The sequence below is a fragment of the Sarcophilus harrisii genome, chromosome 6 (genome assembly GCF_902635505.1).
Source record: "Sarcophilus harrisii chromosome 6, mSarHar1.11, whole genome shotgun sequence".
NCBI classification, from domain to species: Eukaryota; Metazoa; Chordata; class Mammalia; order Dasyuromorphia; family Dasyuridae; genus Sarcophilus; species Sarcophilus harrisii.
The window spans coordinates 126,595,271-126,610,663 of NC_045431.1; positions in this window are offsets into that span (position 1 = coordinate 126,595,271).

Sequence of the window (15,393 nt, forward strand, 5' to 3'; positions counted from 1 at the left end):
GGCATTCACTGGTTTATTAGATCTTTTAAAATTCTAAATTAATGGCTCTCATATAATAGTATGGGGTGGGATGGGATGCGATAAGATGAGAAGAAATAAGATGAACTGAAAAATTCTGGGGAAATAAGAGACTTCAAGAGACTCAGAATCCCTGGACTAGTCTAAATACCAAATAATTTTGTTATTGTTTGGAAGTAAAATGAGTTTTTAAAAAGATGGTAAGCTTAAAGTAATGATTCCCAGTTTCTTTAAAGCACTTCCTAATGATTGGAATCTGTCATATTGGGGAAAAGATTATTCAAGTTAAGAATGACTAGCTAATGAGCTCATCAGTGTAGGATCCATCGTTTTTACTGTCTATAAATCTTTCATGCAGGATCTAGTTATTATTTATGTTGGAAGATTTCCTCTAAACTCATACATTGCCCATATAAGCACATATATGAAAACTCAAACACAAGTATACATATACATATACATATGTATAGATACACATGTCTAAACACAGCCAAACAATAAACCTACAGTTATATACATGTATAAATAATATAATGCATATATTTGTGTCACATATGTATATACACACATATACATAAATACCTTATCCTTATCTATTGCTTATCCTTATCATATAGAAAAATAGATACAGATAGCTAGGCAATTTTAAAGGATCATAGATCTGAGAGTAGAGGGGACCTCAGAGGCCATCTTTTTCAATCTCCCCATTTCATAGATAAGGAAACAGACCACTAGAAGTGCATGATTTGCTCCTGATCAAACAGGATGATGGATTCTGCATATATTTTCTATGTATACATATGTGCATATCTGCACATATACATGTGTACACATACACACATCTCTAAACTAAATTTGCTCTAATTCTCCTGACTGTGATTCTCTTAGATTTAGGACCTCTCTTAACAAAGAATAAAACTCTCAAAATCTTTCTATTAGAAAAAAAATGCTTTTATCTCACAATAACTTCCTTCTTTAGAAATACTTTGTAACATATGCCAGGCCAAGATAGATTGCCATGATTGTGCTTGGAGTAAAATGGCAACATTACAGATGTGGAGGAAACTTTATCTTTTATTTCTCCTTCCCTCCCTCATGCCTCCCCTTTTACCAGGATGTCTCTAGAGGCTTCTTTTGTCCTTTCCATTTAGTTCACAGCATTCTACTCTAGCTTGTGCCTTTTGCCCCCTCATGCAGGTAAACCAAGACCATTTGCTTAATGTGCTGTTTTTGTTTTATTTACCTCCACTTAGAAAATATAGGCATCTTCATGGCATGGAGGGAAAGGAATCTTTTAAGCAGCAATCTAGAGAACTGAGCTGGAAATTCTACTTGTGAACAATGAGTGTCAAAAATGCATGAACATTATTTTGTTGCAGTTTATTTCTGAGTTTCTCAGATTCCTAGCACAATTTTCCTAGTCTTCTATGAAACAAAGGAGTTTGACTTACTTTTTTCCCTCTCCACTCTGTTCCTTCTGTTTTACTTGCCCTTTTTTAAAATCACCAACAATGATGGATACTTATACCCTTTTTCAATGCAATAGAGATGATGGGGTAGGTTGGGAGTGAGGGAGGGCTGATGAGAATACTTTGATCCAGACAACTTTTATTTATTGGGAGCTATTGTTCTAGAATAGAATGAAACAAAGGATCATTGTTCTCAAGCACATGCTATCAAAACTTAAATGGCCAAAAAAAAAATTATAGGAGGAATTTTTCCCCCTCTTACCAGCTACATCTCTCAGAACTGGTTGATAAAAGTCCTAGCAATGTAAAATGATGCAATAAAACTCTCTAACAGTAGCTGATTTGTATGCAACAATGACCATAAGGGTAACTCTTCAGTAAACCTGAATCTCATATATAATGCATAGCAGTTAATAAATCATAGTAAAATCAGGTGGCTTAAAGCCAACAATACCTAACTAGTTAATGGAAAAGGGGAAAAAGATTTATTGAGAGACAGATTCTGTCTGGATTTTGCTTTTAAGAAGCTCACAGAGCACACTCTAGTCTCTTGTAAAGATTTTTAACTGGACATATGTGTTTTCTGTCAACTTGTCCTATCCTCTTTCAATAGTCTTTGGAAGACATCTAGTTCCATGGGGCCCCCCATTCCCACCAGTAGATGGGGTTTATCCTATTAGACAATTGAGGTTTTCCTCCCCTCTCCTTTTGGCCCAGTACATATTTTTGTCCAGAAAGGAAAGAATCAGGAACCATGATTAAAGAAAATATTACTACTTAGGCTGTAGGAATCTCCATAGCAAAAAGTAAAGGTTTTCTTCAATTAAGCTTCTGGAAAATATGCAAGCTACATTAAAAACAATAACAATAAAATGCCTTAAAACTGACATTCTCAGATATCCTTATCTATGCTGAATTTAACTGGCTATGTATTCATTTTTGCTTCACAATTGAAGGCTATGTTTCCGAATAAAATTATTTTATATACATTCAGTGTATCTATATTTTGACATTTCATTTGTCTCTCCTTATCCCCCATCTATGGAACTTAAAAATGCAAATGTTAAAAAATCATATAGCAGGAGGAAAAAGCTTTGGGAACAACAGAAATTGCACAGATTCCAGAGGATAATTTTCTTTTTAAATCTGTTTCTTGTTTTGAGTAGGTCTTAGATAATTTCTGATGCTGATACAGATGGGTTGTCAATTAATGTGGCAAACACATTACCTCACTTAGGAATATTCATATCTCCTCATTAAGTCCTTTCACAAAGTCTTTAAAAATATAACTATAAATGAGTCTTAGACTAAGAAAAGCAAAGGTACAAATAATGGGAAATATTAATGTATTTAAATGGGCAGCTGAGAAATTTTCTTTTATACTAAATCCACAGTTCCAAGCCTGTTTTAGTTTCTACTTTTAAGGAACTCCCTCCACTAATGTAAATTGTCACCTGCTCTGCATCTTTGTATTGGAGTATTTGCCTGGAGTATTGAGAAACTATGTTTAGAAAATATTCTTGTTGTAAGCATTTATTAAAAAAATGAATCTTGAACCCAATGCTAACTTGACTCTGAGGCTAGCTTGTCATCTACTATGACACATAACTATCTATTTTATTTTATTTTATTATTTTATTTTATTTTAATTTAATTTAATAGCCTTTTATTTACAGGATATATGCATGGGTAACTTTACAGCATTAACAATTGCCAAACCTCTTGTTCCAATTTTTCACCTCTTACCCCCCCACCCCCTCTCCCAGATGGCAGGATGACCAGTAGATGTTAAGTACATTAAAATATAAATTAGATACACAATAAGTATACATGACCAAAACGTTATTTTGCTGTACAAAAAGAATCAGACTCTGAAATATTGTACAATTGGCTTGTGAAGGAAATCAAAAATGCATGTGGGCAATTTTATTTTATTTTTAAAAATTTTACAGCTTTCTATTTTTAAGGCCTTGTTTTTGTCCCTATTTGTATATTCCAAATAGATATATGAATTGGCATTTCTCAGATTTTCTCTCTTCATGAAAACAATTATTCTTATATTTTCTTTTCAGACAGGAATTGGGCATGTGGGTAGGACATAATAAAAGGAAAGAGTGGTTTCAAGATTAATTTCTGTTCTATAATTGAGAAATTCGTGTACAGCCTCCCACTGACCACAAGATGGCAATGTGACCTTACTAAACTCCTCCCCATCTTTTGGATTGCTAATTTTACCAGATAATAACAGGTTTCTGAGTAGAAGAGGGAAGAGAAAATGAAAATGAAAGATCTCCTTGTGTTAGCCAAGGAGAAAAATTAAATTGAGATAAAAGTTTGAGATAGTAGGAATACGTTAAGGCTGAAGGTAACTAATGTCTTTGAAACTATGCATTTTGAGACAATAAAAAGTTCAAGATAAAATATTAACTGAAGAAATTAGGCAATCTAACAAAGGAAAAAAGGGCCCTTGCTCTGGAATCAGTAGAAAGGATACATTTAACAAAGTATAAATAAAAGAAAATAAATAGCACAGAACATAATATAATAAATAAAATAAATTAAAGTATAAAGTATATAAGTATAAAGTATATACAAAGTATAAATAAAATAAAATAAATAGCACAGAACATAATATAATAAAGCACTACTAAGAATGTGAGCATGCCACTGTCCTGGACCTCAGCAGTTTTGAGGCTCATTGCCCCAGTCTTCCGTTACTAGGCAAAGGAATGAAATCACAATTCCCACAATTCCCCAAACATTTCCAAAGAACTAGCAATCAGAGATAGATATAGAAACTTTAAAATGAAGAGCTGAGCTTACTTATGACATAGGAGTTTGTGTTATTTGCTAGGGATACAAAAATAAAAATGAATGAATCTCTTTCCTCAAGATACCTTCCATACCCCCCTTCTATAGGGGGAGAGAGCATGTAGATAATATCCAAACACACACATACACACACACACATACACACACAACACACACAAACACATACAAAACAAAAACAAACTAACATCTGGGAACAACAGAAGAACAATGTCAACCAGGATGAGGTGTCTGAATTGAGCTTTAAAGGAAACTAAAGGTTTTGCAAGTCAAAAATTGAGGAGAGTACTTCATGCCAGGCCTAAAAAGTAAGTGACCACTGGAAATGGAATGCAGTTAACTTGTAACCAACATGTGTTTCCTCATTTTCCTTTGAATCCTCTATAGCTTTAATCCTTCGGATATTAAGGTGTTTTGAAATTCATAACCATGAAGCTTCTCCAGGAGACCATTTTTTGTTGAAAATACCGATCTCTGCAGGGAGAAACAATTTGGGCTAATTAAAAGCATTGTCAAATTGCACCTTAAGTCCATGATATTTCAAATTGGTGTTAAAAATATCCTGTCATTTTAGAATTTATACCTACTTGACAATGCAATTAGCTGGCTTTTGGCAAGTGCCAACAAATGTTGCCTGTATGATTTTTAGGACTGTGGAGTGAATTTTGAGGAAAGGGAGAGATTCTATAGGCATTGTTTCTATTTTGATTACATTCTAATACTGATTAATTCTCTTAAGTGACATAAACACACACACACACACACACACAGACATACATGTATGTATACACATACATTTCTCTGGCCATTAAATACAGTTAATACTAATGACAAGTAGCAAGGTCAACCTATCAGGTGCTGAATACGTCAGAAAAAGACTATATGGTATAACAAATAAATAATTTTTTCACAAGAAGTTTTTTTAAGGTCAAAGGAAAAATGCAAAATTATTTAAGCTTTATTTTCCCTCAGAGTTTTTAATACAAATGTGAGTAACACCATGTTGTGGAACAAAAGACTTGGGTTGAATCACAGTTCTGTCATTTTTAAAAACTGTGTGACCTTGGCAAAATCATGATATTTTTAAAGACTCTGTAGGACAAGACAAGCAAGTGAAGTTTTAGACAAGCACCCAAAAAACTAGGTGATCTAAATAGATATAACCAAATATCTTTTTTCCAATTTATCTGTTACTAAACTGGCTGAGAGGTTCCTTTAAACCACAGTTGTCAGGGAAAACTATCTTTCTTCATCTTATATGGAGTTTCACCTGTGAGTAAATCCCAAATACTTGTAGTGTTTACTGTATTAGAAAAAGCTGAACACTCAGGGCTAAGGCAATTAGTGTCACAGAAGATCTTTATTCACTAGGTCTGGAGTCTGGAAAAGCTGAGTTCAAATGTGGTGTTAGACCTTTAATAACGTGGTAAAGAAATGGATGAAACTCGTGTACAATGGGGCCACATATTTTAAGCAAAGGACTGTTGCTGTTGGCTCAAAGGCAGGCAGAATAGTCATCTCTACTCTTTTCTCCAAAGGAGACATTATTGGCTTCTAGGAGGAGGACTATATGTTGGGGCCAGAAGTCATTCTGTGATTCTCAGAAAGAAGGAATACTGGGTTATGTATTTACCTGTTTCCTTAAAAGTTTTTATACTAGGATATATGACTGGGTTCCATTTAATTTCTGCTCATTTTGCCATTTTGAGGAGGAAGGGTGATCCCATGCTGTATATTCAAGATTTGACTCTCTTCCCCCTTAATATCAGTTTTATAATAAATCCACACAGTGCATAGTAAGGAAATCCATTATAGATATCAGACAACACAGTGAAGGAACTCTTCCACTGGGAGAAAGATAAATCTGCTCAAATAAGAGAGTGTCCTGTATCTCATTCATGGGGAAACTCCCTAAAGTATCAAGCTGAATATAGTAACATGATGGAAACCATCAGCTTCTCTCATATCTTCCCAAAATCTTTTCCTACAGAAACTTGAAATGGCTGGAAGACAGAACTTTCCAGTGTCTAGACACTTGCAGAAGATTTGAAACTTGATGAATGTTCAAAGAAGACTACCTCTGAGGAGTCTCAAAAAAACATATTTGAAATATTCTATCAACTCTACTCTGTCCTTCAGGAAGAGCCTAACATTCATTTCTACCAATAAGGACAGTCTTATCCAATGGACTTTAGGATAAGGGTTAAACTAGCATTAGCTATGAGATAAAGTCACTTTATCCTCTGTCTGCCTTAGTTTCCTCATCTTAAAGTAATAGTTAACAGCACCTCATCCCAGGGTTGTTGTAAGGATCAAATGAGATCACATTTGTTTAGTGCTTAAGCACAGTGAGAAGCACATAATGGCCATCTATTAAATACTTTTTTTTTTCTTAAGAAAATTGCCTAAATTCTTCCCATAATTAATTTTATACAGAAACAAATATTCTCAGAATTATGTAGGTTAGAGAGTAGATTTCTTATTGGAAAGAACTTTAGAACAAACCATTAATCCAGAAGTGTCAAAGATGTGGTCCTAGAGAAGTAAGTGGTCACCAAAGCTCCCTGTGGGAACCAAATTAAAACATAATTGAGAAGTGCAAAAAAAAAAAAAATAGTATAATGAAACAAAGGTAATGTTAATATGTGACTGTTCTAAGTTAATATGGTGCTTGTAAGGATCCATTTCTATTTGAATTTGACACCTTTACTCCAGTCCAGCTTTCATTTTACATATGGGAAAATGAAGCCTACAAAGGTGAAGAGGATCGACTCATGTCATATGTCTATTAAGTAGCCAATATGACATTTATATCCAGTCTCACTGACTCCACATCCCATGTCCTTTCCATAACATTCTAAGAACTTCTCAATGGTTCACTTGTGTGTAACTATGAATTGAATAACATTGAGTGAGGGACCCAGCAAACCAAATTAAGCCACTTTAAGCATGTTTCTAAGAGGCAGTTCTGAGACAAGGGATGCAGAGCTGGCTGTAAATTCAAGATGTTTAAGTCCTTTTAGTATGCTAACTGCATTTGCCTGGGTATGGCCTTGGGCTTTTCAATGGCCCAGGTAATACCTAAAAACTAGAATTTGCAGCTCAGGTGCTCATTTGAACAAATGGAGAAAGTTTCCTCAATGGGAGTTCTCTACATGGATAAACAATTTTGACAAAGTTCAACTTCAACTTCAACAAAGAATGTCTCTCCAACATTTTTTGGAGGAAAGCAATTGTGTGAATAATTCCCACAGGTTACTATCTATCTAAAAATGAATAAATCATTTATACTCAATGAAAAGACTCCTCCCCCCAAAATGGATTATAAATGTCATAGTGCATTAAGCAGTCTTGTCTACCTCTCTTGTGATTAGTCTCTTGCTTGTGTCTTTGTGTGGGTTGTGACACTGGCAATAGTTAAAGAGCATCAGACCTAGAAATTTTCTCTGTTTTGAAGATGAATAGAACATTTGTAAACAGTCATAATAGGTATGGACAAAAAGAAGGTGGCAGAGCTAGAGGAGGAGTTTCATAAAAGTTGTGAGTTGTAGATAGAAAACAACAACAGCAACAGCAACAAAGCAAAACGAACAAACAAAAAATCTCTCATACCCAAGGGAAAAATGAAGTAGAATGATAACATCCTCCAAAGCCTTCCCAAAGAGGCTTCCTAAAAGAGTTTAGCCAGCTTTGAGGATGAGTGGCTCTGGATAGACTGAGTAGCTTTCTACTTACCTGATAAAAACTGCTTTGCCTTCTCTTAGCTGAGCTAGTCTCAACTGAAAAAGGATTTAAACCACTGAGGTTCCATAAAAGAAAATAATAATAGTTGGCTAACATTTGCATAGAACTTTATATGCATGATCTCACTTAGCTTTATGAATAATAGTGTTCACTGTTATTATCCACACTTGAGGAAACTGAGGCTGGTAGAGGTGGAATGACTTATTTACAGTCACACAACTAATAGGAATTAAGAGAGGATTTCAACTTGGGTCTTGCTGAGTTCATTTTTAGAATTCTATATAATATGTGATCTATCTGCTTCTCCAAGATTAAAAAGAATGGGATTTGGGAAGTGGGAGAAAATATCACTAGCAGGAAATCAACATTTTCTCGATTCTTTGACTCTTATCAAGGCAAGATATGATAATAAATTATTTTTTTCCTCCCATTTCTCTATCTCTGTTCTTCTTCTAGGAACTGTTTCATCTTAGCGGTTAAGTCAAAGTGACTTGTGATACCTGCCATGAAATTTATATCAAAGTAAAATACAATAATATTTTGATATATAAGGAGAGGAGCAAGAAACAAAGCTTACAGGATTGAACCTAATACAAGAAGCTATTTGATAATTGTGTGACAAGAAAGACCTAAAGTTAATTTGAACTAGGGATGCCAGGGAATATGCCAGAAGAAATTTACTTTGAAGAAGGCAATAATATCATAAGCAAGGAAATAGAGAATGCTCTCATCATACAGGTGAGTTTGGCTAAAGAAAGCCTCATGAATGAAGGAAATTGTGAATATTTATAACAAATATGGGGAGAAAGAAGATAATAAAACCTAGAGAAGAAAGAGTACCATGAAAATAGGAATCTGAATTGTAGTTCCCTTAGCAATAGATACTGTCTGTACTGGGCAACATGGATTCCAGTTTTGATTTTGATTTGAGACCCATGTTTCTACAAGAAGTCAGAGGCTGGAAACATTTTTGACTATCACAGAAGAAATAGGTGTGCACTGCCACTAACTTTTGAAGTTTAAAAGCAAAATAGCATTCACAATAGCAGAGGTTCTTCACCTTTTTGTGCATCATGGATCTTTTTGATACTCTATTGGAACTAATGTTTTAAAATGCATATTCTTACAAAGATGGCAAATTCTTTGGAAATAGTTAACATTTTTTTTAATTTTCAAAAATCCAAGGTTAAGAATATGGTCCATAATATATATCTTTAAAATAGCCTTTGTGAATTCAGCCAAGCATAGAACTGACTGACCATCAAAACTGAAAAGTGAAAAAAGTTAGGATTAACAGCAGCTTTTTATTTTTCCTTGTAAGTACTATCATGTGCATGGTATTATACGGGATTTAATTAAATAAAATGAAGCCCCATGCTTATTAGAAATTATTCATTTATTTTTAAAACAACTTTAGGATACACACTCACAGACCTTGGGTAATTAATGCAGAGAATGAGCTTATATAAGTAGGAAGGTAGGAATACATGAATGGGAGCATTTTGAAGAAATTCAAACATCAACAATATAAAAATACTTATTTTTAGAAGATATTGTCATTTATTAGCTGGTTCAGATCCTTTCTTAAACACATAAAAATACAAAGAAAACTAGAATAAGTGAAAGGAAAAAAAAATGAACACTTACCAAATCTATTTGTGTTACAGCTACTGGCAAACATTTAGCTATAATGTATATAGGATGTAAAATCATTGATATCAGGGACTTTTCTTTTCTTTTCTTTTTTTCTTTTTTTTTTTTGTACTCTTTGCACCAGCATATTTTTTTAGAACATGGAATACATTTGAAAAAAGATTATAGAACTGAATTAGCCATTCTTTGCTTCCTCTGACTCTTCCCACTGGATTTTAAGGATCATCTGCCACATTTTGGGCTGTAGCAATTGTAGTCTAATGTAGTTTAGTGCCTTACATTTTGCAGCAACTCAAATAATATTTTTTATTGAATTACATGTAGCCCCTCAATCAACCAATGGCAAATTTCTTATCAGATTTCTTACGTGATTTCATATCTTACATGAAAAGGAAGAAAGATGTTGCTTAGCAGAAAATAGGTACTTAATATGTTACAAATTAAATTACTTAAACCTTATTTATTTGTGTTAAAATTTTCTCATGCTAATCAGCATTTCTAATCAGGGAGATTAGCAATCTATAGTAACTTGTAATTGGTAATTTTGTCATGGTTTGGTATCTTTTGCATTATAGTTAAATTTATTCTGTTGTACAGATTGTATTATAATTATTCATAATTATATTTTACATTTATTATAGTATTTCTACTTTAGCTATGAAATAGCACTTAAATCTGTAATATAAATATATCAATTGTATCATAAGTGCTTATATGATATAAAATCATATCTTATCATGTTAAGCTATGTCATGTCATTCAATGGAAAGGAACATATTTATATAAATGTTCAGAGCACAGTTATACATACCATCATGCATACATAATACATACATTGACACACATGAATATATGTATTATATTATATTCACTGATTTAGGATCCTATGTTCTTTCTACTCAACAGCTCTACTTCTAAAATAAAGTTATTTTTCTTACATGTTCATTTAAATTATCCTGACATCCAATATTTTGAAATTTTAAATTATATATCAATTTGAAATATATACATAAGATGAAAAATTATCAATCTTTCTGATATTAAAATCTTCTCCCCCCCACCCAATTTTCTTATTTCTTATTTAGTAAGATGACATTTGTAAAAATTCTTAGGATAGTAACTGGCACATACTAAATACTTAATAAAAGCATATTCCCTTATGTAAATTCCCTTTGATAACTTTTATTTCTTACATAATTCCTGGCCTCATGTACTCACATTGGTACATGCATCAATATCTAATGCAAAATCTAACATATATGTTAGACATATATGTTAAGATATATAAAAGACATAAGAATTATATGACATGAAACGTGGAAGTCCCTATAGAAAAAATTCTAAGTGTTAGGGGTAATCATTGCTCTTGAACACAGAGTAAACTTTAGAAATTTAAAGATGCAACTGTATTTGGACAAAGTTAATAGAGACTGTAGAGCATGGGGTGTTTACAGAGTATAGGAGATAACCCAATTTGGCTAACACATAAGTTATATAGAGGCTATAGTATGAAATAAAATGGAAAAATGGAAAACTCTAATTAAGGGAAGCCTAAAATACTAAGCTAATAAATTTCAATTTTATTAGATAGACAAGAATGAATTAAGTATTAAAAACAGACAAATAGGTATAATCTTATTTATTCATATGAAAGAAAAAAATGTAGTGAAATTTAAAAACAAAACCAAAAACATTATCTTTAGTGTCAAACAAAAAAACCCTGCCTTTGAATCTAATTCTGTTACATACTGTGTGATCTTTTGACAAGGTATTTAATCTCTTGGTTCTGCAGCTGCCTCATCAGTAAAATAAGAGGGTTAAATAATAAATAGGAGATAAGGAGATAAGGATCAAAGTGGACAGTGGAGAAAGGAAAAACATTGAGGAGGCAATAATAAGTCTCTGAGTATGATAGAAATGGCAATGTATGTGAGACTTATAGAGGGACACAAATCTAACCACTGGTTAAATATGAGCATTGAAGGAGAAGAAAAGCATGAAAGACTGCATCAAATTAAGTAAGTAGTAATGATATATACTCAGTTCTTATATGCACTTGATAAATCATTTTTGAATGAATCATTGATTCATTTAGGTTTCCATTAGGTTAATAACAATGAGAAAATCCAAAGCTATCCAACAAAGACTTGTACATTCCTAATACGTACAGGATAATGAGAAATCAAAGTCAGAAAAAAAAAAAAAAAAAACAACCTTCCTTGAGCCACCAAAACATGCATTGTCCTAATAATTCGATAATTTGATGAGTGTAAAGAGAGTAAGAGCTCATCCCTGAGATTAGTATTGAAGCTAGGGGAGGGGGTGGGGGGAGGTAAGAGGTGAAAAATTGGAACAAGAAGTTTGGCAATTGTTAATGCTGTAAAGTTACCCATGTATAAATCCTGTAAATAAAAGGCTATTAAAAAAAAATAATAAAAAAAAAAAAAAGAGATTAGTATTGAAGGAAATTTGCTATTCTAAGAATAGGGAGGGAGGGCAGTATGGTGGAACATTGTTAAAAAGCATGGAAACAGGAGTTGTGGTAAAGGTAGAATCCACAAGTCAAATTCTTTTATTAGATTAATTTTCCCATTTGAAAAGTTATTAATGTTCTTGCCCAGAATAATACCTACAGTTAGCAAATATGCAAAACTTTAAGATTTGCAAAGCAGTTTACAAACACTATCTCAATTATTCCTCATCTGCAAAATGGAGATGATAATAGTACCTGCCTCCCAGGGTTCTTGTGAAGTTCAAATGAGATATTTTAAATGCTTAGCATAATACCTAGCACATATTAAGCGTTATATAAAAATCATCATTATTATTTCAAATATTATTCTAATGTCCTTCAAAGATAGGTGTTACTACCCCCATTTTGCAGATAAGAAAACAGGAAAACAGAGAGTGATTTAGCCAGAGTCACATAGCTAACAATGTCATAGGCTAGTTTTGAACTTCATGCTTCAAGTCTAATGCACTGTGCCATTTAGATGATATGTTCTTACCTGAATACAATAATCCAGATGTGTTTTGAATAAAGCAAAAGGCAGTGGCACTACTGCCTCCATATTTCTAAGTTTCACATTAAAAAAAAAACTTTCCTAAAGATCACATTACCTAATCTAAATCACATTAGATTACCTACTTAGATCACATTACCTAATCTAAATCACATTATGTTAGCTAATGTGATTTAGATATCACATTACCTAAAGGTGGTAAAAAAAGATTACCATCTTTTTAAATTGTGAATTTGTTATATATTGTGATATTTCTCTCAGTTTTGTATCATTTAGAAATATTATGAATCATGTTATTTCTTTATTCAAGTCATTGTTAAAAATCGTAAGAGGGCCATTCAGTCAATAAGCATTTATTAAATACTTATTATGTGTCAACCATTGTGCTAGGTGCTGGGAATATAAGTAATGGTCCTTATATTCAAGAAGCTTTTATTCTACTGGGGAAAAGACAAAAAATAAGAAGAAATTGAAAAATGATGTTTGTGTGTGTGTGTGTGTGTGTGTGTGTGTGTGTGAGAAAGAGAGAGAAAGAGAGACAGAGAGACAGAGACAGAGACAGACAGAGAGACAGAAAGAGACAGAAGACAGAGACACACACACAGAAATAGAGAAAGAGACAGACACACACAGCAAGAATGATAAGAGAGAGAGAGATGATAGAATCTGGCTGTCTTGAATAAGATTCTCCTTAAATGGATATTCTTGGGAAAAACAAAACAAAACAAAACAAAAAACAACATGCAGTTACAGGGAGAAACCACAAGAGTTCAGGCAGTATTTTCAATGTGTGAATTCCAGGGACTAAATATCCTTCAATATGAAGAGGTAAAGAATTGTAGATCAAGACACCAACCCGGAAGAAAATGATTATATCTTGAATTATTTGCCATCTAGGGGAGGGGGTAAGGGGAAGGAGGGGGAAAATTTGAACACAAAGTTTTGCAAGGATCAGTGTTGAAAAATTATCCTTGTATATGTTTTGAAAATAAAAAACTTCAATCAAAAGAAAGCAATTCTATCAAAGCAACTACAAGAAAAGTCTACACAAAAAACGTGCAGATTCAAACCCAACAAGAATTCCTGGAAGGGCTCAAAAAGAATTTCAAAAATCAAGTAGAAGAAAAAATGGGGAAAGAAATGAGAACAAGGCAAGAGAATTAAGAAAAGAGTCAACAGCTCAGTAAAAACATACAAAAATAGTGAAGAAACTAACACCTTAAGAAACAGAATTGACCAATTCATAAAAGAAGCATGAAAATTCACTAAAGAGAAAAATGCCTTAAAAAGCAGAATTGGCCAAATGGAAAAAGAAGTATAAAAATTAAGTAAACAAAAGAACTCCTGAGGAAATAGAATTCTCCTTGTTAGAAAAAATAGAACACAAGCAAAATAGGAATTGAGCAGCCTTGCCTTTTCTCTTATCAATTGTCATTATCCCAACTACCTTCAACAGTGATTTTTTCCTTTCTTTGATCTCACTCTTCTTTCCTCAATATATTTCAAAAATCACCAACCACCACTTCTCTTTCTTTTTTCCCCCATAACATTTAATGTATCTTTTACCTGACAGGACTTGAAGATCTATTTTATCATATCTTGGAGGACAAGGAGATATCTTCTCAGAGTATGCAGTTTTTTTTCTCTTCTTAAGAGGTTCACTTTTTTTTTTTTATCTTCAAGAGTATAAAGTCAATTCTTCTTTTAGTCCTCTAAGTGACATGTGAAATTTTCCCATTCCCCTATTTCTAAAATAAGTCACTACTCTTCAAATCCCTTTTCTACTGTTTAAAAAAATATAAAATCTCTTTCATCAGACAAATGAAGCAGGGTTTAATTTTCTTTTAATAGTCTATGATATAAAGACACATTTAGGGAAGATTTGCTTTTTGTTGAGTCATTTTCCAGTCATGTCTGACTTGATGAAATCCTATCTGGGTTTTTTTGGGGGAAAGCAAAGATACTATATTAGTTTGCTATTTTCTCCTCTCCAGCTCATTTTACAAAATGAGGAAACTGAGTTAAACAATATTAAGTGACTATACAACAGGGTCACTTAATAATAAATTTCTGGAGCCAGATTTGAATTAGCAAGACGAGTATTCTTGACTGCAGGCCCTGAATCACCTAGCTGTACCTTGGAGTTTCTAGGCTTGGAGTCAGGAAGAAATAGGTTCAAATCTAGCCTGAAATCTTTAAAGCTATGTGATGTTGGACAAGACTCATTTCTTTTCTGTTCTATAAAATGGGTATATATAATAATATTTACTTCAAGGGATTTTTGTGAAGATCAAAATATAAGTAAATAAAACTTAAAACTCTCAACAAATGTTTTCTATTATTATTTGTTTCTTCTAGGAGGAGTCCAATGTTCAAATTGCCATTTAAACATAATTAGCAATAATTTGACATTGGCACAAATAAAAACATTCACATTAATCACAGTTAGTTGTCCCTAAAATTAAATCCTGGGGTTTATCACAAGTTCAATATCTCCCAAGTAATTATATTTTAATATTGAAATAATTGAATTTTTATAGACATGTAACTAAGTTTCTAATGTGATATAACTCTATTCAAGGAATAATCACAAATGTTAATTCAAAAGAATTAGCTCTCATAGCATAATCATTATTTGTGGATTTGCTAATTGTTTT